We start from the raw sequence: 26,379 nt of genomic DNA on the forward strand, positions 1-26,379 counted from the left end.
GCACATACGAAGGGAATTGTCCTTTTTGGGAACCATAACGACATTGGCGAGCCACTCGGAGTGGTATATTTCTCGGATGAACTCTGCTGCAAGGAGTCGAGCCACCTCTTTGCCAATGGCCTTTTTCTTCTGAACGGCGGACCGTCGAAGATGTTCTTTAACAGGTTTTGCCTTTGAATTGACTCTAAGGCGATGCTCAGCCAGTCCCCTGGGAACACCTAGCATGTCAGCTGGCTTCCATGCGAAGATGTCCCAGTTCTCACGGAGGAACTGTATGAGCGCTCCTTCCTATTTAGAGTCGAGTGTAGTGGAAATATGGGTCGGAGCTGCATTGGGGTCAGTCGGGTGGATGTGAACTGGCTTCGTCTCACCGGACGACTGAAATGCTGACTCTGTGGCGGGCTTCTTGGCCCGCAGTAAATCACTCGGATCTGCGTTCTTCTTGTATTCCTCTAGCTCTATCACTGTTATCTGGTCATCCGCAATCTTTGAGCCTTTCTGGAAACACTCTTCTGCTTTCTTCCGGTTACCAGTGACGGTGATCACGCCTTTGGGGCCAGGCATCTTTAACTTGAGGTACACATAACATGGTCGAGCCATGAAGCGGGCGTAGGCTGGTCTTCCCAAGATAGCGTGGTAGGCGCTCTGGAAATCCATGATTTCAAATGTCAGCTTCTCTTTGCGGAAATGCTTCGAGTCGCCGAACACCACATCCAGAGCTATTTGGCCGAGTGACTCAGCCTTCTTTCCTGGGATGACTCCGTGAAAACTCATGTTGCTGGAACTGAGCCAGGACATCGGAATGCCCATTCCCTTAAGCGTCTCTGCATACAGTATGTTCAACCCGCTGCCGCCATCCATCAATACCTTCGTCAGTCGAGTGCCTTCGACGACCGGGTCGACTACCAGTGCTTGCCTCCCGGGGGTGGCAATATGAGTAGGATGGTCCGACTGGTCGAAAATAATGGGAGTTTGTGACCATCTCAGATAGTTTGGTGTCGCCGGTGTGACCATATTGACTTCACGGTTGATCACTTTCAAACGACTTTTGCTCTCTACATCAGAAAAAATCATCAGAGTGGAGTTGACATGAGGGTACTCTCCATCACTGTCCTGCTTGTCCTCAGCCTTGTCCGACTTCTTCTCTTTGTCCTTCAGCTGTTTCCCTTGGAACTGCTGGATTAAGAGCCGGCACTGGCGAGTGGTATGCTTTGGGTAGATGAAGTTACCCTCTTCGTCTTTCTTCGTGTGGATATGACACGGCAGGTCCATCACATCATTACCCTCCTTATCTTTTACCTCCTTGGGGTTCCAAGATCCTTTGGGCTTCCCTTTAAATTTTCCCTATGTTGCGGCTAGAGCCTCTCCAGGAGCTACTGGCTCGGCCTTCCGCTTCTTCGCCGTTGGCATACTTGGTGGCTATTTCCATCATCCGACTCAGGGTCATGTCTCCAGTTCGACCAAACTTCAGGCTCAACTCTCTGTTCTTGACGCCATCTTTGAAGGCGCAAACCGCTTGATGGTCCGACACATTCTCTACAGTGTGATGCAAGGTGATCCACCTCTGGATGTAATCCCTCAGTGTTTCACTCGACTTTTGTACACAAACTTGTAGCTCAGTCAATCCAGCAGGTCGCTTGCAAGTTCCCTCAAACGTCCTGACGAACACTCGAGAAAGATCTTCCCAGGTGTAAATGCTGCTGGGAGCTAACTGATTCAACCATGCCCTGGCTGAACCCCCTAGCATAAGTGGCAAATGTTTCATGGCCACCTCATCATTACCGCCACCAATCTGAACAACCACTCAGTAGTCTTCGAGCCAAGTTTCAGGCTTAGCCTCTCCGGTGAACTTATTCACCCCATTCGCCAACCTGAAGTTGGGGGGTATCACTGCGGTTCTGATCGCTCTGCTAAAACATTCTGGACCTGAAACATGGACTCGGCTGCTTGTGGGCACATCTGTTGGAAATATGCCCTAGAGGCAGTAATAAAAGTGTTATTATTATATTTCTTTGTTCATGATAATAGTCTTTTATTCATGCTATAACTGTATTATCCGGAAATCGTAATACACGTGTGAATACATAGACCACAATATGTCCCTAGTAAGCCTCTAGTTGACTAGCTCGTTGTGATCAACAGATAGTCATGGTTTCCTGGCTATGGACATTGGATGTCGTTGATAACGGGATCACATCATTAGGAGAACGATGTGATGGACAAGACCCAATCCTAAGCATAGCACAAAGGTCGGTTAGTTCATTTGCTAGAGCTTTTCCAATGTCAAGTATCTCTTCCTTCGACCATGAGATCGTGTAACTCCTGGATACCGTAGGAATGCTTTGGGTGTATCAAACGTCACAACGTAACTGGGTGACTATAAAAGTGCACTACAGGTATCTCCGAAAGTGTCTATTGGGTTGACACGGATCGAGACTGGGATTTGTCACTCCGTGTGACGGAGAGGTATCTCTGGGCCCACTCGGTAATGCATCATCATAATGAGCTCAAGGTGACCAAGGTGTTGGCCACGGGATCATGCATTACGGTACGAGTAAAGTGACTTGCCGGTAACGAGACTGAACAAGGTATTGGGATACCGACGATCGAGTCTCGGGCAAGTAACGTACCGATTGACAAAGGGAATTGTATACGGGGTTTGATCGAATCCTCGACATCGTGGTTCATCCAATGACTTCATCGAGGAGCATGTGGGAGCCAACATGGGTATCCAGATCCCGCTGTTGGTTATTGACCGGAGAGTCTTGGTCATGTCTGCATGTCTCCCGAACCCGTAGGGTCTACACACTTAAGGTTCGGTGACGCTAGGGTTATCAGGAAGACAAGTATGTGATTATCGAATGTTGTTCGGAGTCCCGGATGAGATCCCGGACGTCATGAGGAGTTCCGGAATGGTCCGGAGGTAAAGTTTTATATATGGGAAGTTGTTAAACGGGCACCGGAAAGTTTCGGGGTCATACCGGTATTGTACCGGGACCACCGGAAAGGTTCCGGGGGTCCACCGGGAGGGACCACCCCTCCCTGGGGGCCACTTGGGCTGCGTAGGGATAGCAGCCAGCCCCTAGTGGGCTTGGCGCCCCTCCCCCTTGGGCGCATGCGCCTAGGGTTGGGGGGGGAAACCCTAAAGGGGGCGCACCCCCCTTGCTTGGGGGGCAAGCCCCCCACCCCTTGGCCGCCGCCCCCCCTAGGGTTTTCCCTAGAGGGCCGGCCCCCCTTGCCCTTTCCCCTATATATAGAGGGGTGAGGGGAGGGCTGCAACACACCACAACTCAAGGCGCAGCCCCTCCCCTCCCCAACACCTCTCCTCCTCCGTACGTGCTCGGCGAAGCTCTGTCGGAGTACTGCTGCACCAACTACACCACGTCGTCGTGCTGCCGTTGGAGCTGCCTTCCTCAACCTCTCCTTCCTCCTTGCTGGATCAAGACAGAGGAGACGTCTCCCGTCCCGTACGTGTGTTGAACGCGGAGGTGCTGTCCGTTCAGCACTTGGACATCGGTGATCCGAATCACGTTCGAGTACGACTCCATCATCACCATCCCCTTGGCAAGCTTCCGCTCGTGATCTACAAGTGGTATGTAGATGCAAACTCTCTCCCTTGACTCGTTGCTTAGATGAACTCATAGATGGATCTTGGTGAAACCGTAGGAAAAAATTTAATTTTCTGCAACATTCCCCAACAGTGGCATCATGAGCTAGGTCTATGCGTAGTTCTCTTTGCACGAGTAGAACACAATTTTGTTGTGGGCGTGGATCTTGTCAACTTGCTTGCCTCTACTAGTCTTTTCTTGCTTCAGCGGTATTGTGGGATGAAGCGGCCTGGACCAACCTTACACGTACGCTTACGTGAGACCGGTTCCACCGATTAATATGCACTAGTTGCCTAAGGTGGCTGGCGGGTGTCTGTCTCTCCCACTTTAGTTGGAGCGGATTCGATGAAAAGGGCCCTTATGAAGGGTAAATAGAAGTTGACAAAATCACGTTGTGGTTATTCGTAGGTAAGAAAACGTTCTTGCTAGAACCCAATTACAGCCACGTAAAAGATGCAACAACAATTAGAGGACATCTAACTTGTTTTTGCAGTGATTGATCATGTGATGTGATATGGCCAGAAGTTGTGATGAATGATGAATTGTGATGTATGAGATCATGTTCTTGTAATAGGATTCACGACTTGCATGTCGATGAGTATGACAACCGGCAGGAGCCATAGGAGTTGTCTTTATTTTTGTATGACCTGCGTGTCATTGAAGAACACCATGTAACTTACTTTACTTTATTGCTAAACGCGTTAGTCATAGAAGTAGAAGTAGTCGTTGGCATGACAACTTCATGAAGACACGATGATGGAGATCATGATGATGGAGATCATGGTGTCATGCCGGTGACAAGATGATCATGGAGCCCCGAAGATGGAGATCAAAGGAGCTATATGATATTGGCCATATCATGTCACTACTTTATATAATTGCATGTGATGTTTATTATGTTTTATGCATCTTGTTTACTTAGGACGAAGGTAGTAAATAAGATGATCCCTTACAAAATTTCAAGAAGTGTTCCCCCCCAACTGTGCACCGTTGCTACAGTTCATCGCTTCTAAGCACCACGTGATGATCGGGTGTGATGGATTCTTACGTTCACATACAACGGGTGTAAGACAGTTTTACACAGCGAAAATACTTAGGGTTAACTTGACGAGCCTAGCATGTGCAGACATGGCCTCGGAACACGGAGACCGAAAGGTCGAACACGAGTCGTATGGAAGATATGATCAACATGAAGATGTTCACCGACGATGACTAGTCCGTCTCACGTGATGATCGGACACGGGCTAGTCGACTCGGATCATGTAACACTTAGATGACTAGAGGGATGTCTAATCTAAGTGGGAGTTCATAATTTGATTAGAACTTAATTATCATGAACTTAGTCTAAAACCTTTGCAAATATGTCTTGTAGATCAAATGGCCAACGCTCATGTCAACATGAACTTCAACGCGTTCCTAGAGAAAACCAAGCTGAAAGATGATGGCAGCAACTATACGGACTGGGTCCGGAACCTGAGGATCATCCTCATAGCTGCCAGGAAACAATATGTCCTAGAAGGACCGCTAGGTGACGCTCCCGTCCTAGAGAACCAAGAAAATATGAATGCTTGGTAGTCCCGTGCTGATGATTACTCCCTCGTTCAGTGCGGCATGCTTTACAGCTTAGAACCGGGGCTCCAAAAGCTTTTTGAGCATCACGGAGCATATGAGATGTTCGAAGAGCTGAAACTAGTTTTTCAAGCTCATGCCCGGGTCGAGAGATATGACATCTCCAACAAGTTCTATAGTTGTAAGATGGAGGAAAATAGTTCTGTCAGTGAGCACATACTCAAGATGTCTGGGTTGCACAACCGTATGACCCAGCTGAATATTAACCTCCCTGATGAGGCAGTCATTGACAGAATCCTTCAGTCGCTCCCACCAAGCTACAAGAGCTTTGTGATGAACTACAATATGCAGGGGATGGTAAAGACCATTCCTGAAGTATTTTCTATGCTGAAGTCAGCAGAGGTTGAAATCAAGAAAGAACATCAAGTGTTGATGGTCAATAAGACCACTAAGTTCAAGAAGGGCAAGGGTAAAAAGAACTTCAAGAAGGACGGCAAAGAGGTTGCCGCGCCCGGTAAGCCAGTTGCCGGGAAGAAGTCAAAGAATGGACCCAAGCCTGAGACTGAGTGCTTTTATTGCAAGGGGAAGGGTCACTGGAAGCGGAACTACCCCAAATACTTAGCGGATAAGAAGGCCGGCAACACCAAAGGTATATTTGATATACATGTAATTGATGTGTACCTTACCAGTACTCGTAGTAACTCCTGGGTATTTGATACCGGTGCCGTTGCTCATATTTGTAACTCACAGTAGGAGCTGCAGAATAAACGGAGACTGGCGAAGGACGAGGTGACGATGCGCGTCGGGAATGGTTCCAGAGTCGATGTGATCGCCGTCGGCACGCTGCCTCTACATTTACCTACGGGATTAGTTTTGAACCTTAATAATTGTTATTTAGTGCCAAGTTTGAGCATGAACATTGTATCTGGATCTCGTTTAATATGAGATGGCTACTCATTTAAGTCTGAGAATAATGGTTGTTCGATTTATATGAGAGATATGTTTTATGGTCATGCTCCGATGGTCAATGGTTTATTCTTAATGAATCTCAAGCGTATTATTACACATGTTCATAGTGTAGATGCCAAAAGATGTAAAGTTGATAACGATAGTCCCACATACTTGTGGCACTGCCGCCTTGGTCACATTGGTGTGAAGCGCATGAAGAAGCTCCATGCTGATGGACTTTTGGAGTCTCTTGATTATGAATCATTTGACACATGCGAACCATGCCTCATGGGAAAAATGACCAAGACTCCGTTCTCCGGAACAATGGAGCGAGCAACCAACTTGTTAGAAATCATACATACCGATGTGTGCGGTCCAATGAGCGTTGAGGCTCGCGGAGGATATCGTTATGTTCTCACTCTCACTGATGACTTAAGTAGATATGGGTATGTCTACTTAATGAAACACAAATCTGAGACCTTTGAAAAGTTCAAGGAATTTCAGAATGAGGTGGAGAATCAACGTGACCGAAAGATAAAGTTCCTACGATCAGATCGTGGAGGAGAATATTTAAGTCACGAATTTGGCACACACTTAAGGAAATGTGGAATCGTTTCACAACTCACGCCGCCTGGAACACCTCAGCGAAACGGTGTGTCCGAATGTCGTAATCGCACTCTATTGGATATGGTGCGGTCTATGATGTCTCTTACCGATTTACCGCTATCATTTTGGGGATACGCTCTAGAGACAGCTACATTCACTTTAAATAGGGCACCGTATAAATCCGTTGAGACGACACCGTATGAATTATGGTTTGGGAAGAAACCTAAGCTGTCATTTCTAAAAGTTTGGGGATGCGATGCTTATGTCAAGAAACTTCAACCTGAAAAGCTCGAACCCAAGTCGGAAAAATGCGTCTTCATAGGATACCCTAAGGAAACTGTAGGGTATACCTTCTACTTAAGATCTGAGGGCAAGATCTTTGTTGCCAAGAACGGATGCTTTCTGGAAAAAGAATTTCTCTCGAAAGAAGTAAGTGGGAGGAAAGTAGAACTCGATGAAGTACTACCTCTCGAACGGGAAAGTGGTGCAGCTCAGGAAAATGTTCCTGTGATGCCCACACCAACTGAAGAGGAAACCAATGATGATGATCAAGGTACTTTGGATCAAGTTGCTACTGAACTTCGTAGGTCCACAAGGACACGTTCCGCACCAGAGTGGTACGGCAACCCTGTCCTGGAAATCATGTTGTTAGACAACGGTGAACCTTCGAACTATGAAGAAGTGATGGCGGGCCCAGATTCCAACAAATGGCTAGAAGCCATGAAATCCGAGATAGAATCCATGTATGAAAACAAAGTATGGACTTTGACTGACTTGCCCGATGATCAGCGAGCGATAGAAAACAAATGGATCTTTAAGAAGAAGACGGACGCGGATGGTAATGTCACCATCTATAAAGCTCGACTTGTCGCTAAGGGTTATCGACAAGTTCAAGGGATTGACTACGACGAGACATTCTCTCCCGTAGCGAAGCTTAAGTCCGTCCAAATCATGTTAGCAATTGCCGCATACTATGATTATGAGATATGGCAGATGGACGTCAAAACGGCATTCCTTAACGGGCATCTTAAGGAAGAGTTGTATATGATGCAGCCGGAAGGTTCTGTCGATCCTAAGAACGCTAACAAAGTATGCAAGCTCCAGCGATCCATTTATGGGCTGGTGCAAGCATCTCGGAGTTGGAATATTCACTTTGATGAGATGATCAAAGCGTTTGGGTTTATGCAGACTTATGGAGAAGCCTGCGTTTACAAGAAAGTGAGTGGGAGCTCTGTAGCATTTCTCATATTATATGTGGATGACATACTCTTGATGGGAAATAATATAGAATTTCTGGACAGCATTAAGGCCTACTTGAACAAATGTTTTTCAATGAAGGACCTTGGAGAAGCTGCTTATATATTAGGCATCAAGATCTATAGAGATAGATCGAGACGCCTCATAGGTCTTTCACAAAGCACATACCTTGATAAGATTTTGAAAAAGTTCAAAATGGATGAGTCCAAGAAAGGGTTCTTGCCTATGTTACAAGGTGTGAGATTGAGCTCAGCTCAGTCACCGACCACGGCAAAAGATAAAGAAGAGATGAGTGTCATCCCCTATGCTTCAGCCATAGGATCTATTATGTATGCCATGCTGTGTACCAGACCTGATGTAAACATTGCCGTAAGTTTGGTAGCAAGATACCAGAGTAATCCCGGCAAGGAACACTGGACAGCGGTCAAGAATATCCTGAAGTACCTGAAAAGGACAAAGGACATGTTTCTCGTTTATGGAGGTGACGAAGAGCTCGTCGTAAAGGGTTACGTCGACTCTAGCTTCGACACAGATCTGGATGACTCTAAGTCACAAACCGGATACGTGTATATGTTGAATGGTGGAGCAGTAAGCTGGTGCAGCTGCAAGCAGAGCATCGTGGCGGGATCTACATGTGAAGCGGAGTACATGGCAGCCTCGGAGGCAGTGCATGAAGCTATTTGGGTGAAGGAGTTCATCACCGACCTAGGAGTCATACCCAATGCGTCGGGGCCAATCCGTAGGGTCTACACACTTAAGGTTTGGTGACGCTAGGGTTATCAGGAAGACAAGTATGTGATTACCGAATGTTGTTCGGAGTCCCGGATGAGATCCTGGACGTCACGAGGAGTTCCGGAATGGTCCGGAGGTAAAGTTTTATATATGGGAAGTTGTTAAACGGGCACCGGAAAGTTTCGGGGTCATACCGGTATTGTACCGGGACCACCGGAAAGGTTCCGGGGGTCCACCGGGAGGGACCACCCCTCCCTGGGGGCCACTTGGGCTGCATAGGGATAGCAGCCAGCCCCTAGTGGGCTTGGCGCCCCCCCCCTTGGGCCCATGCGCCTAGGGTTGGGGGGGAAACCCTAAAGGGGGCGCACCCCCCTTGCTTGGGGGGCAAGCCCCCCACCCCTTGGCCGCCGCCCCCCCCTAGGGTTTTCCCTAGAGGGCCGGCCCCCCTTGCCCTTTCCCCTATATATAGAGGGGTGAGGGGAGGGCTGCAACACACCACAACTCAAGGCGCAGCCCCTCCCCTCCCCAACACCTCACCTCCTCCGTACGTGCTCGGCGAAGCTCTGTCGGAGTACTGATGCACCAACTACACCACGCCGTCGTGCTGCCGTTGGAGCTGCCTTCCTCAACCTCTCCTTCCTCCTTGCTGGATCAAGACGGAGGAGACGTCTCCCGTCCCGTACGTGTGTTGAATGCGGAGGTGCTGTCCGTTCAGCACTTGGACATCGGTGATCCGAATCACGTTCGAGTACGACTCCATCATCACCATCCCCTTGGCAAGCTTCTGCTCGTGATCTACAAGTGGTATGTAGATGCAAACTCTCTCCCTTGACTTGTTGCTTAGATGAACTCATAGATGGATCTTGGTGAAACCGTAGGAAAAATTTTAATTTTCTGCAACGTTCCCCAACAACATCTCTGTCATGACCACCTCTATGAGCTCTGTTTCGGTCGACCAAACCTTGCACGATGATGGATCTCGCGTCGAAGCCTGGCTCTCTGGGTCGACTGGAGCTCTCCGCCCCACACTGAGCTGGCGTCTGTCATCTTGCTGTCGGTGGGCGTTAGACCCACTTCTCGGAGGAGGAGTGGGCACTCGACGCCTGTCATCACGATCAAATCGATCATCATAGTGGTCCCGTCGGCCTTCACGTCCCACGCGCCTCGGAGGCGACCTTGGACTGTGAGCCGACTGAACAGTATCCACAGTGACAGATCGACTGTGAATCCTGTTACGTGACTGTGACACAGCTGAATTCTGATCTCCTGCTGTCCGGAGCAAATCTCTGATCTGCATCAAGCCTCTTCCAGCCTCTGACTGAGAGGGCTGAATTGACTCCGCTATGCGGGCTGCAGCTGCCAAATTCTGGATTGGGGTTCGATATACCTGAGTTGGTTGCGGAAAGAGCTGACGTCGATTGGAGTTAGTCGCTCGTTGACGCGCACGCCCGTCGAGTGCTCGCTGAAGGTTCTCCAGTCGAGTGCGTTCAGCCAGGTTGGCTAAACGCGCCTCTTCCAGGGCACGAGCCTCAGGAGTTTCTCCTGCAATGGGAGTATGCAGGGCATCCATGTTCTGGCGGCGAAGTTCTTCCCTCTGCTGGGAAGTGAGCGGCTCGGGTTGGTACTCTTCATGGGCTTGAGCAGGGCCATCCTCCTCGTCCATCTCATCGCCACGGGGAAACCGGGAGGACTACGGGGCCCGTTGACCATCAAGACCTCCGCCGCCGGATCACTGCTAACGCACTCGGATGCAGTCTCTACGGAGCCAGTCGAACAGGCCATAGAGAGATTCGTTGGGCTCAATCGCCGCGACTTGGGTGGTGGCCGATTGGCGAGCCACTGCGTGTCTCACCCATCGCTGGAGCCTCGACCGACCGGAGCGCTTGCGCTGGCAGGAGACAGGGAGGGAGGACGGCGCAGGAGTCGACCGGTATGGGGTCGACGGCTGCCGCAGCAAGACGCCACGGACACACACCCGAAAGTGCGTCGCCCCGCGGATGGGGAGCGCGTCGATGTCGAGCGGTGCCTCCTGGAGCCAAGCGGAGTCATCGGCGATGAAAGTGAGCGCACCGAGACGGATCTCGTGGCCCTCGACCAGAGCTCCGCCGAAACCATGATGAAGGCGATCGGACAAACTGCAACTTCTCCAAAAAAGTCGCTAAGACACCTGCCCCACGGTGGGCGCCAACTGTCGTGGTTCTAAGTCTGACAGTAGAATGGGGGGTAAGTAGGGAAAGGCAAGGTCCTAGCTATGGAGTAGTTGTAGACACGGGTGTTTAGCGAGTTCAGGCCCTTCTCTGAGGAAGTAACAGCCCTACGTCTCGGAGCCCGGAGGCGGTCGACTGATCTCTGTGTATATGAGTTACAGGGGTGCGAACCCTTCTACCAGTGGAGGGGGTGGCTTATATAGAGGACGCCAGGACCCCAGCCAGCCCACTTAGAGGAGGGTTAAAGTACATTAAGGCTGGGCGTTACTGGTAACGCCCTATATAAAGTGTCATCATGACCATTAAGACTATTTAATTACAGACCGTTCAGATGCAGAGTAGATCCTAAACTTCTGATAGTCGAGTGCATCTTCATGGTCGAGTGTCTTCTAGCCGGTCGAGTGGAGTCTCCTTTTGGTCGACTGGAAGATAGCTTCGTATGTTGATGTCCTTGGGCATGGTATCCTAGATATGTCCATGACCCTACCCTAGGTACGTAACCTCATCAACTCCTACCTGCATCTACTACTTACTTGTCGGTGGGAAACGACACCTATGGGATCACTGGAATCCCTTCTACGGCTGCGGGGCGTGGGGCTCGTGAGAAGAGCAGGACTAACAGACGACACAAAGGGATTTACCCTGGTTCGGGCCGCAAAGATGCTTAAAACCCTACGATCCTGCTTTGGTGGATGTATTTAGTGTTCTTGAGCTCTTGAACTAGCTCTCGGTGTTGTGAGGTTCGAAAGAGCCGAATCCTCCCTCCGTGTGTCATGGGCCTCCTTTTATAGGCGAAAGGGGCGGCCACAGTGGCACACAGGAGGTGGAAAATGCTACAGCGTTGCGAGCTTATCGCTGGTATTACAGGACAAAGCGCATTTAATGCGAGGCTTAGGTGTCCCTTCGCTTTATCGGGGACGGGGGCGAGGCCCGTCCCGTCCGTCGCCGCTCCCCCTTCTTCGACACGCGCCCTGGCCAGTGATGCATGCGGTGCCATGTAGGCAGGCAGGCAGCTGAGGTGGCCCGGTGGTGGAGCATCCACGAAGAGTTGCATGTTGCCACGTAGGTGCCTGCCCAGCTGGCTGGGTCGGCAGCTGCATGCGAATGGCGGCGAAGACTTGGCTGGCTCGGGCCGCCTGCCGGTGCGCTTGGCGAGGGTCTTGCCAGGTGGCCCGGCAAGGGTTTTGCCGGGTGGCCCGGCAAGGGTCTTGCCGTGGTGCGCTGGCTTCCCTGGCAAGGATCTTGCCGGGGGTCTTGTGGGTTCCTTCGGTGAGGATAGTTGCCTTCCTGTCCTCTTTTGATCTTGAGCATTCTATGTCTTCACAAAGATCTACATGCCACCACGGAGGTGCCTCCCAAGCCCTGTCCCAACGCATTCATCTAGTGTTGGTGGGCTCAAAGGTGGCTTGCTCGGCTGGTGGGGGCGGGCTCACCCGGCAAGGGTCTTGCCGGGGCCGCCGAGGCTCCTACGGCAAGAGTCTTTGACGGGGAAACCTGCTCCATCCATCTGATCTTTGTGGCCTTGGTTCTTGTTGTTGCTCTGTTTTCCTTATGGCTTCGGCTTTTCTCCGGCTTCCCTTTCCTGTCCTGTTTATGCGTGGCCGTGGCGAGAGGTTCTGACTGCCCGTGCACAAGTAAAGGGGTCAAAAGCAGAGCCCCTACTTTTGTACACCGATAGGAGCCCCGGGGCCTGGGCCACACATAAGCGCAACACGTTGTTGGGCCAGGCCCAGAACGGTGCGCAGACAGTTGGGGCGGATTTCTACCGCGGGCACTGTTCTGTCCGCTGCACTTCCCCACGACTCGCATTGAATGCGTGACGTGGGGGTCGTGTGCGCGTGCATGATGGAAGCATGCTGGCGTCACCTTGTGGTGGACAGTAAAGAGGCGGCTTGCGTGTCTCTTCGAGACCGCAGGGCTGTTGGGGAACGTAGCAGAAATTCAAAATTTTCCTACGTGTCACCAAGATCTATCTATGGAGAAACCAGCAACGAGGGGAAGGAGACTGCATCTACATACCCTTGTAGATCGCTAAGCGGAAGCGTTCAAGAGAACGGGGTTGAAGGAGTCATACTCGTCGTGATCCAAATCACCGGAGATCCTAGTGCCGAACGGACGGCACCTCCGTGTTCAACACACGTACAGCCCGGTGACGTCTCCCATGCCTTGATCCAGCAAGGAGAGAGGGAGAGGTTGAGGAAGACTCCATCCAGCAGCAGCACAACGGCGTGGTGGTGGTGGAGGAGCGTGGCAATCCTGCAGGGCTTCGCCAAGCACCTGCGGGAGAGGAGGAGGTGTCACGGGAGGGAGGGAGGCGCCAGAGGCTTCAGGTGCGGCTGCCCTTCCCTCCCCTCCCTTTATATAGGGGCAAGGGAGAGGGGGAGGCGCAGCCTTGCCCCTTCCTCCAAGGGGGGGGAGGAGTCCATCCTCCCCAAGGCACCTCGGAGGTGCCTTCCCCTTTGAGGACTCTCCCCTTTTTCTTATATCTTGGCGCATGGGCCTCTTGGGGCTGGTGCCCTTGGCCCATATAGGCCAAGGCGCACCCCCTACAGCCCATGTGGCCCCCCGGGGCAGGTGACCCCCCCGGTGGACCCCCGGACCCCTTTCGGCACTCCCGGTACAATACCGATAAAGTGCGAAACTTTTCCGGCGACCAAAATAAGACTTCCCATATATAAATCTTTACCTCCGGACCATTCCGGAACTCCTCGTGACGTCCGGGATCTCATCTGGAACTCCGAACAACATTCGGTAACCACATACAAACTTCCTTTATAACCCTAGCGTCATCGAACCTTAAGTGTGTAGACGCTACGGGTTCGGGAACCATGCAGACATGACCGAGACAACACTCCGGCCAATAACCAACAGCGGGATCTGGATACCCATGTTGGCTCCCACATGTTCCACGATGATCTCACCGGATGAACCACGATGTCAAGGACTCAATCAATCCCATATACAATTCCCTTTGTCTAACGGTATTGTACTTGCCCGAGATTCGATCGTCGGTATACCGATACCTTGTTCAACCTCGTTACCGGCAAGTCTCTTTACTCATTCTGTAACACATCATCCCGTGATCAACCCCTTGGTCACATTGTGCACATTATGATGATGTCCTACCGAGTGGGCCCAGAGATACCTCTCCATTTACACGGAGTGACAAATCCCAGTCTCGATTCGTGCCAACCCAACAGACACTTTCGGAGATACCTGTAGTGCACCTTTATAGCCACCCAGTTATGTTGTGACGTTTGGAACACCCAAAGCATTCCTACGGTATCCGGGAGTTGCACAATCTCACGGTCTAAGGAAAAGATACTTGACATTAGAAAAGCTTTAGCATACGAACTATGATCTTTGTGCTAGGCTTAGGATTGGGTCTTGTCCATCACATCATTCTCCTAATGATGTGATCCCGTTATCAATGACATCCAATGTCCATGGTTAGGAAACCGTAACCATCTATTGATCAACGAGCTAGTCAACTAGAGGCTTACTAGGGACATGGTGTTGTCTATGTACCCACACATGTATCTGAGTTTCCTTTCAATACAATTATAGCATGGATAATAAACTATTATCATGAACAAGGAAATATAATAATAACTAATTATTATTGCCTCTAGGGCATATTTCCAACAGTCTCCCACTTGCACTAGAGTCAATAATCTAGTTCACATCGCCATGTGATTAGCACTCACAGGTCACATCACCATGTGACCAACATCCAAAGAGTTTACTAGTGTCACTAAACTAGTTCACATCATCATGTGATTAAGACTCAATGAGTTCTGGGGTTTGATCATGTTCTTCTTGTGAGAGAGGTTTTAGTCAACGGATCTGTAACATTCAGATCCGTATGTACTTCGCAAATCTATAGGTCATATTGTAAATGCTGCTTCGATGCTCCACTTGGAGCTACTCCAAATGGTTGTTCCACTATACGTATCCGGTTTACTACTCAGAGTCATTCGGATAGGTGCTAAAGCTTGCATCGTCGTAACCCTTTACGCCGAACTCTTTATCACCTCCATAATCGAGAAACATATCCTTATTGCTCTAAGGATAATTTTGACCGCTATCTGGTGATCCACTCCTTGATCACCTTTGTACCCTCTTGCCAGACATGTGGCAAGGCACACATCAGGTGCGGTACACAGCATAGCATACTGTAGAGCCTACGTCTAAAGCATAGGGGACGACCTTCGTCCTTTCTCTCTTTTCTGCCATGGTCGAGCTTTAAGTCTTAACTTCATACCTTACATCTTAGGCAAGAACTCCTTCTTTGACTGATACATCTTGAACACCTTCAAGATCATGTCAAGGTATATGCTCATTTGAAAGTACCATTAAGCGTTTTTTGATCTATCCTCATAGATCTTGATGCTCAATGTTCAAGTAGCTTAATCCAGGTTTTCTATTGAAAAACACCTTTCAAATAACCCTATATGCTTTCCAGAAATTCTACATCATTTCTGATCAACAATATGTCAACAACATATACTCATCAGAAATTCTATAGTGCTCCCACTCACTTCTTTGGAAACACAAGTTTCTCATAAACTTTGTATAAACCCAAAATCTTTGATCATCTCATCAAAGCATACATTCCAACTTTGAGATGCTTACTCCAGTCCTTAGAAGGATCGCTGGAGCCAGCATACCTTTTAGCATCCTTAGGATCGACAAAACCTTTCTGATTGTATCACATACAAGCTTTCCTTACGAAGACTGGTAAGGAAACTCGTTTTGACATCCATTTGCCAGATTTCATAAATGCAGCTAATGCTAACATGATTCCGACAAACTTAAGCTTCGCTACGAATGAGAAAATCTCATCGTAGTCAACTTCCTTGAACTTGTGAAAACTTCTTAACGACAAGTCGAGCTTTCTTAATGGTGATACTTACCATCATTGTCTGTCTTCTTCTAAAATCCATCTGTACCCAATAGCCTTACGACCATCAAGTAGTTCTTCCAAAGTCATGGATCCTTTCTCGGATTTTATGGCTCCTAACCATTTGTCGTAATTTGGGCCCACCATTGCTTCTCCATAGCTCGTAGGTTCATTGTTGTCTAGCAACATGACCTTCAAGACAGGATTATTGTGCCACTCTGAAGTGGTACGCATCCTTGTCACCCTACGAGGTACGGTAGTGACTTGATCCAAAACTTCATGATCACTATCATAAGCTTCTACTTCAATTGGTGTAGGTGCCACAGGAACAACTTCCTATGCCCTGCTACACACTAGTTGAAGTGACGGTTCAATAACCTCATCAAGTCTCCACTATCCTCCCACTCAATTCTCGAGACAAACCTTTCCTCGAGAAAGGACCCGATTCAAGAAACAATCCCTATTGCTTTCGGATCTGAATTAGGAGGTATACCCAATTGTTTTGGGTGTCCTATGAAGTTGCATTTTATCCGCTTTGGGTTCGAGCTTATCAACCTGAAACTTTTTCACATAAGCGTCGCAGCCCCAAACCTTTAAGAAACGACAACTTAGGTTTCTCCAAACCACAGTTCAAACGATGTCGTCCCAACGGAATTACGTGGTGCCCTATTTAAAGTGAGTGCGGTTGTCTCTAATGCCTAAACCATGAACGATAGTGGTAATTTGATAAGAGACATCATGGCACGCACCATATCCAATAGGGTGCAACTATGATGTTCGGACACACCATCACACTATGGTGTTCCAGGCGGTATTGGTTGTGAAACAATTTCCATAATGTCTTAATTGTGTGCCAAAACTCGTAACTCAGATATTCATCTCTATGATCATATCATAGACATTTTATCCTCTTGTCACGAAGATCTTAAACTTCACTCTGAAATTACTTGAACCATTCAATAATTCAGACTTGTGTTTCATCAAGTAAATATACTCAACATCTACTCGAATCATCTGTGAAGTAAGAACATAACGATACTCACTGCATGCCTCAGCACTCATTGGACTGCACACATCAAAATGTGTTACTTCCAACAAGTTGCTATCTTGTTCCATCTTACTGAAAACGAGGCTTTTCAGTCATTTTGCCCATGTGGTATGATTTGCATATCTCAAGTGATTCAAAATCAAGTGAGTCCAAACGATCCATCTGCATGGAGTTTCTTCATGCGTATACACCAATAGACATGGTTCGCATGTCTCAAACTTTTCAAAAACGAGTGAGTCCAAAGATCCATCAACATGGAGCTTCTTCATGCGTTTTATACCAATATGACTTACATGGCAGTGCCACAAGTAAGTGGTACTATCATTACTATCTTATATCTTTTGGCATGAAAATGTGTATCACTACGATCGAGATTCAATAAACCATTCCTTTAGGTGCAAGACCATTGAAGGTATTATTCAAATAAATAGAGTAACCATTATTCTCCTTAAATGAATAACCGTATTGCGATAGACATAATCCAATCATGTCTATGCTCAACGCAAACACCAAATGACAATTATTCAGGTTTAATACTAATCTTGATGGTAGAGGGAGCGTGCGATGTTTGATCACATCAAACTTGGAAACACTTCCAACACATATCGTCAGCTCACCTTTAGCTAGTCTCCGTTTATTCCGTAGCTCTTTTATTTCGAGTTACTAACACTTAGCAACCGAACCGGTATCTAATACCCTGGTGCTACTAGGAGTACTAGTAAAGTACACATTAACATAATGTATATCCAATATACTTCTATCGACCTTGCCAGCCTTCTCATCTACCAAGTATCTAGGGTAATTCTCTCTAGTGACTATTCCCCTTATCATAGAAGCACTTAGTCTCGGGTTTGGGTTCATCCTTGGGTTTCTTCACTGGAGTAGCAGCTGATTTGCCATTTCATGAAGTATCCCTTCTTGCCCTTGCCCTTCTTGAAACTAGTGGTTTCACCAACCATCAAAATTGATGCTCCTTCTTGATTTCTACTTTCGCGGTGTCAAACATCGTGAATACCTCAAGGATCATCATATCTATCCCTGATATGTTATAGTTCATCATGAAGCTCTAGCAGCTTGGTGGCAATGACTTTGGAGAAACATCACTATCTCATCTGGAAGATCAACTCCCACTCGATTCAAGTGATTGTTGCACTTAGACAATCTGATCACAAGCTCAACGATTGAGCTTTTCTCCCTTAGTTTGCAGGCTAAGAAAATCGTCGAAGGTCTCATACCTCTTGATGTGGGCACGAGCCTGAAATCCCAATTTCAGCCCTCGAAACATCTCATATATTCCGCGATGTTTCGAAAACGTCTTTGGTGCCTCTTCTCTAAACCATTTAACTGAACTATCACGTAGTTATAAAAACATGTATGTCCGATGTTCGCAACATCCACAAACAACGTTTGGGGTTCAGCACACTGAGCGGTGCATTAAGGACATAAGCTTTCTACTGTCTGCATAATCGCTACTATCAACTTTCAACTATATTTTCTCTAGGAACATATCTAAACAGTGGAACTAAAGCGCGAGCTTACGACATAATTTGCAAAGATCTTTTGACTATGTTCAGGATAATTAAGTTCATCTTATGAACTCCCACTCAGATAGACATCCCTCTAGTCATCTAAGTGATTACATGATCCGAGTCAACTAGGCCGTGTCCGATCATCACGTGAGACGGACTAGTCATCATCGGTGAACATCTTCATGTTGATCGTATCTACTATACGACTCATGCTCGACCTTTCGGTCTCTTGTGTTCTGAGTCCATGTCTGTACATGCTAGGCTCGTCAAGTCAACCTAAGTGTTTCGCGTGTGTAAATATGTCTTACACCCGTTATATGTGAATGTAAGAATCCATCACACCTGATCATCACGTGGTGCTTAGAAACGACGAACTTTCGCAACGGTGCATAGTTAGGGGGAACACTTTCTTAAAATTTTAATGAGGGATCATCTTATTTACTACCGTTGTTCTAAGCAAATAAGATGTATAAACATGATAAACATCACATGCAATCAAATAGTGACATGATATGGCCAATATCATATTGCTCCTTTTGATCTCCATCTTCGGGGCTCCATGATCATCATCGTCACCGGCATGACACCATGATCTCCATCATCGTGTCTTCGTGAAGTTGTCTCGCCAACTATTACTTCTACTACTATGGCTACCGGTTAGCAATAAAGTAAAGTAATTACATGGCGTTGTTCAATGACACGCAGGTCATACAATAAATTAAGACAACTCCTATGGCTCCTGCCGGTTGTCATACTCATCGACATGCAAGTCGTGATTCCTATTACAAGAACATGATCAATCTCATACATCACATATCATTCATCACATTCTTCTTGGCCATATCACATCACATAGCATACCCTGCAAAAACAAGTTAGACGTCCTCTAATTGTTGTTTGCATGTTTTACGTGGCTGCTATGGGTTTCTAGCAAGAACGTTTCTTACCTACGCAAAAACCACAACGTGATATGTCAATTGCTATTTACCCTTCATAAGGACCCTTTTCATCGAATCCGTTCCGACTAAAGTGGGAGAGACTGGCACCCGCTAGCCACCTTATGCACCAAGTGCATGTCAGTCGGTGGAACCTGTCTCACGTAAGTGTACGTGTAAGGTCGGTCCGGGCCGCTTCATCCCACAATACCGTCGAAACAAGATTGGACTAGTAACGGTAAGCATATTGAACAAGATCAACGCCCACAACTACTTTGTGTTCTACTCGTGCAAAGAATCTACGCAATAGACCTAGCTCATGATGCCACTGTTGGGGAACGTAGCAGAAATTCAAAATTTTCCTACGTGTCACCAAGATCTATCTATGGAGAAACCAGCAACGAGGGGAAGGAGAGTGCATCTACATACCCTTGTAGATCGCTAAGCGGAAGCGTTCAAGAGAACGGGGTTGAAGGAGTCGTACTCGTCGTGATCCAAATCACCGGAGATCCTAGTGCCGAACGGACGGCACCTCCGCGTTCAACACACGTACAGCCCGGTGACGTCTCCCATGCCTTGATCCAGCAAGGAGAGAGGGAGAGGTTGAGGAAGACTCCATCCAGCAGCAGCACAACGGCGTGGTGGTGGTGGAGGAGCGTGGCAATCCTGCAGGGCTTCGCCAAGCACCTGCGGGAGAGGAGGAGGTGTCACGGGAGGGAGGGAGGCGCCAGAGGCTTCAGGTGCGGCTGCCCTTCCCTCCCCTCCCTTTATATAGGGGCAAGGGAGAGGGGGGAGGCGCAGCCTTGCCCCTTCCTCCAAGGAAGGGGTGCGGCCAAGGGGGGGAGGAGTCCATCCTCCCTAAGGCACCTCGGAGGTGCCTTCCCCCTTGAGGACTCTCCCCTTTTTCTTATATCTTGGCGCATGGGCCTCTTGGGGCTGGTGCCCTTGGCCCATATAGGCCAAGGCGCACCCCCTACAGCCCATGTGGCCCCCCGGGGCAGGTGGACCCCCCGGTGGACCCCCGGACCCCTTTCGGCACTCCCGGTACAATACCGATAAAGTGCGAAACTTTTCCGGCGACCAAAATAAGACTTCCCATATATAAATCTTTACCTCCGGACCATTCCGGAACTCCTCGTGATGTCCGGGATCTCATCCGGGACTCCGAACAACATTCGGTAACCACATACAAACTTCCTTTATAACCCTAGCGTCATCGAACCTTAAGTGTGTAGACCCTACGGGTTCGGGAACCATGCAGACATGACCGAGACAACTCTCCGGCCAATAACCAACAGCGGGATCTGGATACCCATGTTGGCTCCCACATGTTCCACGATGATCTCACCGGATGAACCACGATGTCAAGGACTCAATCAATCCCGTATACAATTCCCTTTGTCTAACGGTATTGTACTTGCCCGAGATTCGATCGTCGGTATACCGATACCTTGTTCAACCTCATTACCGGCAAATCTCTTTACTCGTTCCGTAACACATCATCCCGTGATCAACCCCTTGGTCACATTGCGCACATTATGATGATGTCCTACCGAGTGGGCCCAGAGATACCTCTCCGTTTACACGGAGTGACAAATCCCAGTCTCGATTCGTGCCAACCCAACAGACACTTTCGGAGATACCTGTAGTGCACCTTTATAGCCACCCAGTTACATTGTGACGTTTGGTACACCCAAAGCATTCCTATGGTATCCGGGAGTTGCACAATCTCACGGTCTAAGGAAAAGATACTTGACATTAGAAAAGCTTTAGCATACGAACTACAATCTTTGTGCTAGGCTTAGGATTGGGTCTTGTCCATCACATCATTCTCCTAATGATGTGATCCCGTTATCAATGACATCCAATGTCCATGGTTAGGAAACCGTAACCATCTATTGATCAACGAGCTAGTCAACTAGAGGCTTACTAGGGACATGGTGTTGTCTATGTACCCACACATGTATCTGAGTTTCCTTTCAATACAATTTTAGCATGGATAATAAACTATTATCATGAACAAGGAAATATAATAATATAACTAATTATTATTGCCTCTAGGGCATATTTCCAACAAGGGCCACCTCCCATTTACTGCCCTCGCTTGGGAACCGTCATTCCACGCGTCCCACTGCGCCCGCCCCTTGCACCACATTTGCTGCATGCATAACACAGAGTGAATGACAGGCGCACGGAACATGGGTAGTCGCACGCGTGCGGGTCGATTCCCATGCGCCTTCAATGGAGCGGGGAGGGCGGTCGACGGCCCCGCTTGCTGTCACTTCAAGAAGCCTGATTGGTCGAGAGGGGGCGGCCGAGCCTCGCCCCCGCCTCTTTATAAAGAGGGGAGCGGGAGGAATGGTGCCCCTCAACCTTTCGCCATCTACCTCTCCCCATTCCTGCTTCCTTTCTTCTTCTGCCATGGCGAGGGGGCGTGGCAACGCTTCATCGATGGCGGCGAGGGTTTCGGCCAGACAGCGCATCGCTCCTCCCCAAGAGCTCGTAGCGGCGGAGCCGGCCACTAGAGGAAGGGGGAGGAGGCGAGGTCGAAGCCGTTGTGGTGCCCGATGGAGAGGAGGACGGGGCGGCAGATCAGCCTCGCCTCCTCCAACAGCCCCTCCTCTAATGGAGGGCCATGCCGGGGACAACCCCTGCGAATTCTTCATCAGGCTGCGCCATCCACCATGCCGTCGTCTTTGCCTCCCGACTCCATTTGCGCCGGAGATGGAGCTGGATCCGCCGCGGGCGCTGCGGCTGCACATGAGGGGTTGTGGGAACAGTGGCACATGGGCCGACGTCGAGTTCCCCGCCCCTCACGTCATGTATCTTCACCGAGGGTGGAAGACCTTTGCTCGCCTCCGCAGCTTGACGGATGGACTCGCTCTCCATTTCAAACTAATGGAGGGCGGTCTCCTCTCCGTCAAGATCTTCGGGCACTTCGAGACCCATGTGAGGTGCTGCGTGGAGAGCTCCTCCGATGATGAAGATTCCTCCTTAAGCGAGAGTGGCGAGGAAGACAACGGCAGCGACGACGAGGGCAGCGGGCGGCAGGATGACGGGTCCGACTAGGTGTCGGGCACCGCTCCGGGCGGCACTGGCGACCCCATCATCCGTGTCGCCGGCTCCTTGAACTTCTCGGGGTCGTCTCCTTGGGCGGCTGGCGTAGGAAGGCTGCGGAAGAGGAAGAGGGCGGGCAGCAAGGCCGTCAAGTCGGAGTACGCGGGCACCGACGCCTTCGTCGCGTGTTGACGTCCTGCCGCCTCGTCTTCGACCTTTGCCTCCGGCGCCGCCATCACCATCCAGCCCTTGGACGGCCACCGAGATGTTCTCTTGGTGTCTTCTGCCACTCGTAGCTCGCCTAGGCGCCCCTTTTGCCCTTCTGCTTTCTCATTCCATTTCCTGAGGAGAGGGACAAGAAAGGGATTACGGGTACCTTGTATCTTTTTAGTCTTGTAAGCCGTGGGGCCTTTGTTGGCTTTAGAACTTGTAATCCCCTTGTTCATGTTTTTCATTTCGAATGAACTGTACCTATACGGGATGTTTTTTTAATGAAAAAGGGATGTTTTCCGGGATTTTCGTTCGCGGGAGAAACCCGTGACAAGGGGTGAATGAAGGAAATATGCCCTAGAGGCAATAATAAAGTTATTATTTATTTCCTCATATCATGATAAATGTTTATTATTCATGCTATAATTGTATTAACCGGAAACATGATACATGTGTGAATACATAGACAAACTTAACGTCACTAGTATGCCTCTACTTGACTAGCTCATTAATCAAAGATGGTTATGTTTCCTAACCATAGACATGTGTTGTCATTTGACTAACGGGATCACATCATTAGGAGAATGATGTGATTGACTTGACCCATTCCGTTAGCATAGCACTTGATCGTTTAGTATGTTGCTGCTGCTTTCTTCATGACTTATACAAGTTCCTATAACTATGAGATTATGCAACTCCTGTTTACCGGAGGAACACTTTGTGTGCTACCAAACGTCACAATGTAACTGGGTGATTATAAAGGAGCTCTACAGGTGTCTCCAAAGGTACATGTTGAGTTGGCATATTTCAAGATTAGGTTTTGTCACTCCGATTGTTGGAGAGGTATCTCTGGGCCCTCTCAGTAAAGCAAATCACTATAAACCTTGCAAGCAATGTAGCTAATGAGTTAGTTACGGAATGATGCATTACGTAATGAGTAAAGAGACTTGCCGGTAACGAGATTGAACTAGGTATTGAGATACCGACGATTGAATCTCGGGCAAGTAACATACCGATGACAAAGGGAACAACGTATGTTGTTATGCGGTTTGACCGATAAAGATCTTCGTAGAATATGCAGGAGCCAATATGATCATCCAGGTTCCGCTATTGCTTATTGACCGGAAATAGTTCAAGGTCATGTCTACATAGTTCCCGAACCCATATGGTCCGCACGCTTAAGGTTTCGATGACAGTTATATTATGAGTTTATGAGTTTTGATGTACCGAAGTTTGTTCGGAGTCCGAGATGTGATTACAGACATGACGAGGAGTCTCGAAATGGTCGAGACATGAAGATTGATATATTGGAAGCCTATATTTGGGTATCGAAAGTGTTCTGGGTGAAATCGGGATTTTACCGGAGTACCGGGAGGTTACCGGAACCCCCCGGAGGATTAATGGGCCTACATGGGCCCTAGTGGAGAGGAAGAGAGGAGGCAAGGGCTGGGCCACGCCCCCTCCCCCCTAGTCCAAATAGGACAAGGAGAGGGGGGCGGCGCCCCCCCTTTCCTTCCCCTCTCCCTCCTTGTCAGGACCCCGACTCAATGCCACATCGATCTAGCATGTAACACCTCATATCACTTTGCGGCCTCACGCACGGTATCCCCACGGGTGTCACCTTACCTTTGCCTGGAACTGTTTGCGTCTTTTGGCACACGTATATGATAGTGTCGCTAGCATCCATATGATAAGGAGCCCGGGCTGACATGGCTAGTCGTAAACCCAAAGTGGCACAAACTTACAGGGACAGGCATACATGACCCAACAACGAACGTGTCGGTCATCAGCGAGTGAATCCAGGGTGTAGCACTGGGCTAGCAGGACTCCGATAAACCGGGCTGTAGCAGACTAACAGGACTCCGGAATTCATCGCGTGACATTTCCCCGAGGGGACAGACACAGGAACGAAGAAGGACACATGCCGGCCAGCCTAAGTGTTCCGGAGCAGTAGCAAGCTACCATGGCTTAGTGGAAACACTAGGAGCCATTTCCCGGTAAGAGAGGCTACTAAGGATAAACAACTAGATAGTCAGATCCCACACATACCAAGCATTTCAATAACATACACACAGTATGCTCGATATGTGCAAATACAACATGGCATCACAACATGACTCTACAACTCAAGCATTTTATTCAATAGGCTCCGAGGAGCGAGATATTACAATCATGAGTCTCATGACCCAACATTCAGAGCATACAAGTCAAAGCACAAACGGAAGCTTAACATGTCTGAGTACAGACATCTACAAATGAAAAAGGCTGAGAAGCCTGACTATCTACCAGATCCTGCCAAGGGCACAAGATCTTAGCTGAGGTAACAAGCTAAACGTCGAAGTCCACGCGATACTACTAGCGAGACTGAAGTCTCTCTGCAAAAACATAAATTAAGCAACGTGAGTACAAATGTACCCAGCAAGACTTACATCAGATCTAACTACATATGCATCATTATCAACAAAGGGGATGGTGGGGTTTAACTGCAGCAAGCCAGCTTTGACTCAGTGGCTAACCTGAACTACGACTGCAAGTAACTCTTTTGAGGTGGCACACACGAGTCCACATATTCACCATGTTAATACACCACTATGGATCCGCTCCCATCTCCCTACGAGAACGCCATCCATAGCACTCATGCTTATCTTGCGTATTTTAGAGTATCCACTTTCACTTGTCTATGAACTGTACAGGCAACCCAGAAGTCCTTTACCGCGGACACGGCTATTCGAATAGATCATATTAACCCTGCAGGGGTGTACTTCTTCACACACGCTCTCACCACTTACCGCCGTTTACACGACATGTACTCGGCAACCTTCAAGCGGAAGCCCAGCGAGGGTGTCGGCCACAACCTGACTAACCACACAAGTCTCTCTTCCAGGTTTATTGCCTATTCGGGTTCCATCCGCAAGGAGATCCGGCCGGGGTGTCGCTCACGGCCCCAAACGATGTGTGCAGGGTTCCCAAGCCCACCTCGACGGGTGGATCTACGCTTGGTACACCGTGCCATGGTGCCTAGTCTGTCCCAAGCCCACCTGTACCGGGTGCCACTTGGTAGACTACTAACACAACCTACAAACACCAGAAACTAGTTGCAACTCCTGGACAGAGATCATGTTGATTAATAAGTCGAGAGGGGTCGAGTTACCGGAACCCAATGTGTGGTAGTAACTGTTCATGGATCACAAACACAGAACTCAGTTCCTGAGGACGGCTGCAATGAGACAACCCACCATGTACTCCTACATGGCCTCTCACCGCTACCTTTACCAAATCGTGTTCACACACCTAGCTCTCAACAGTAGGACATGTTCACACACCTCCGATTCATTCCCGATGAATCAGACCTGACTCAACTCTAAGCAGTAGCAGGCATGACAAACAAGCATGTATGAGTAGGCACATCAGGGCTCAAACAACTCCTACTCATGCTAGTGGGTTTCATCTATTTACTGTGACAATGACAGGTCATGCAGAGGATAAAGGGGTTCAACTACCGCAGCAAGTAACAGATATGTCATTGTTGTCCTAATGCAGTAAAATAGAGCAGGAGCGAGAGAGTGGGATTGTATCGGAATGAACAAGGGGGTTTTGCTTGCCTGACACTTCTGAAGATAGTATAGCTCTTCATCGGTGTCATCGATCGCATCATCGGTACACGTCTACTGAGAGGGGACAGGCACCGACAAACAAAGAAGAAACACAATCAATGCAATGCACAATATGATGCATGCTCATGACATGGCAATATGAGTGTGTTGGCCTAA

The sequence above is a fragment of the Triticum aestivum genome, chromosome 6B (assembly GCF_018294505.1).
Source record: "Triticum aestivum cultivar Chinese Spring chromosome 6B, IWGSC CS RefSeq v2.1, whole genome shotgun sequence".
NCBI lineage: Eukaryota > Viridiplantae > Streptophyta > Magnoliopsida > Poales > Poaceae > Triticum > Triticum aestivum.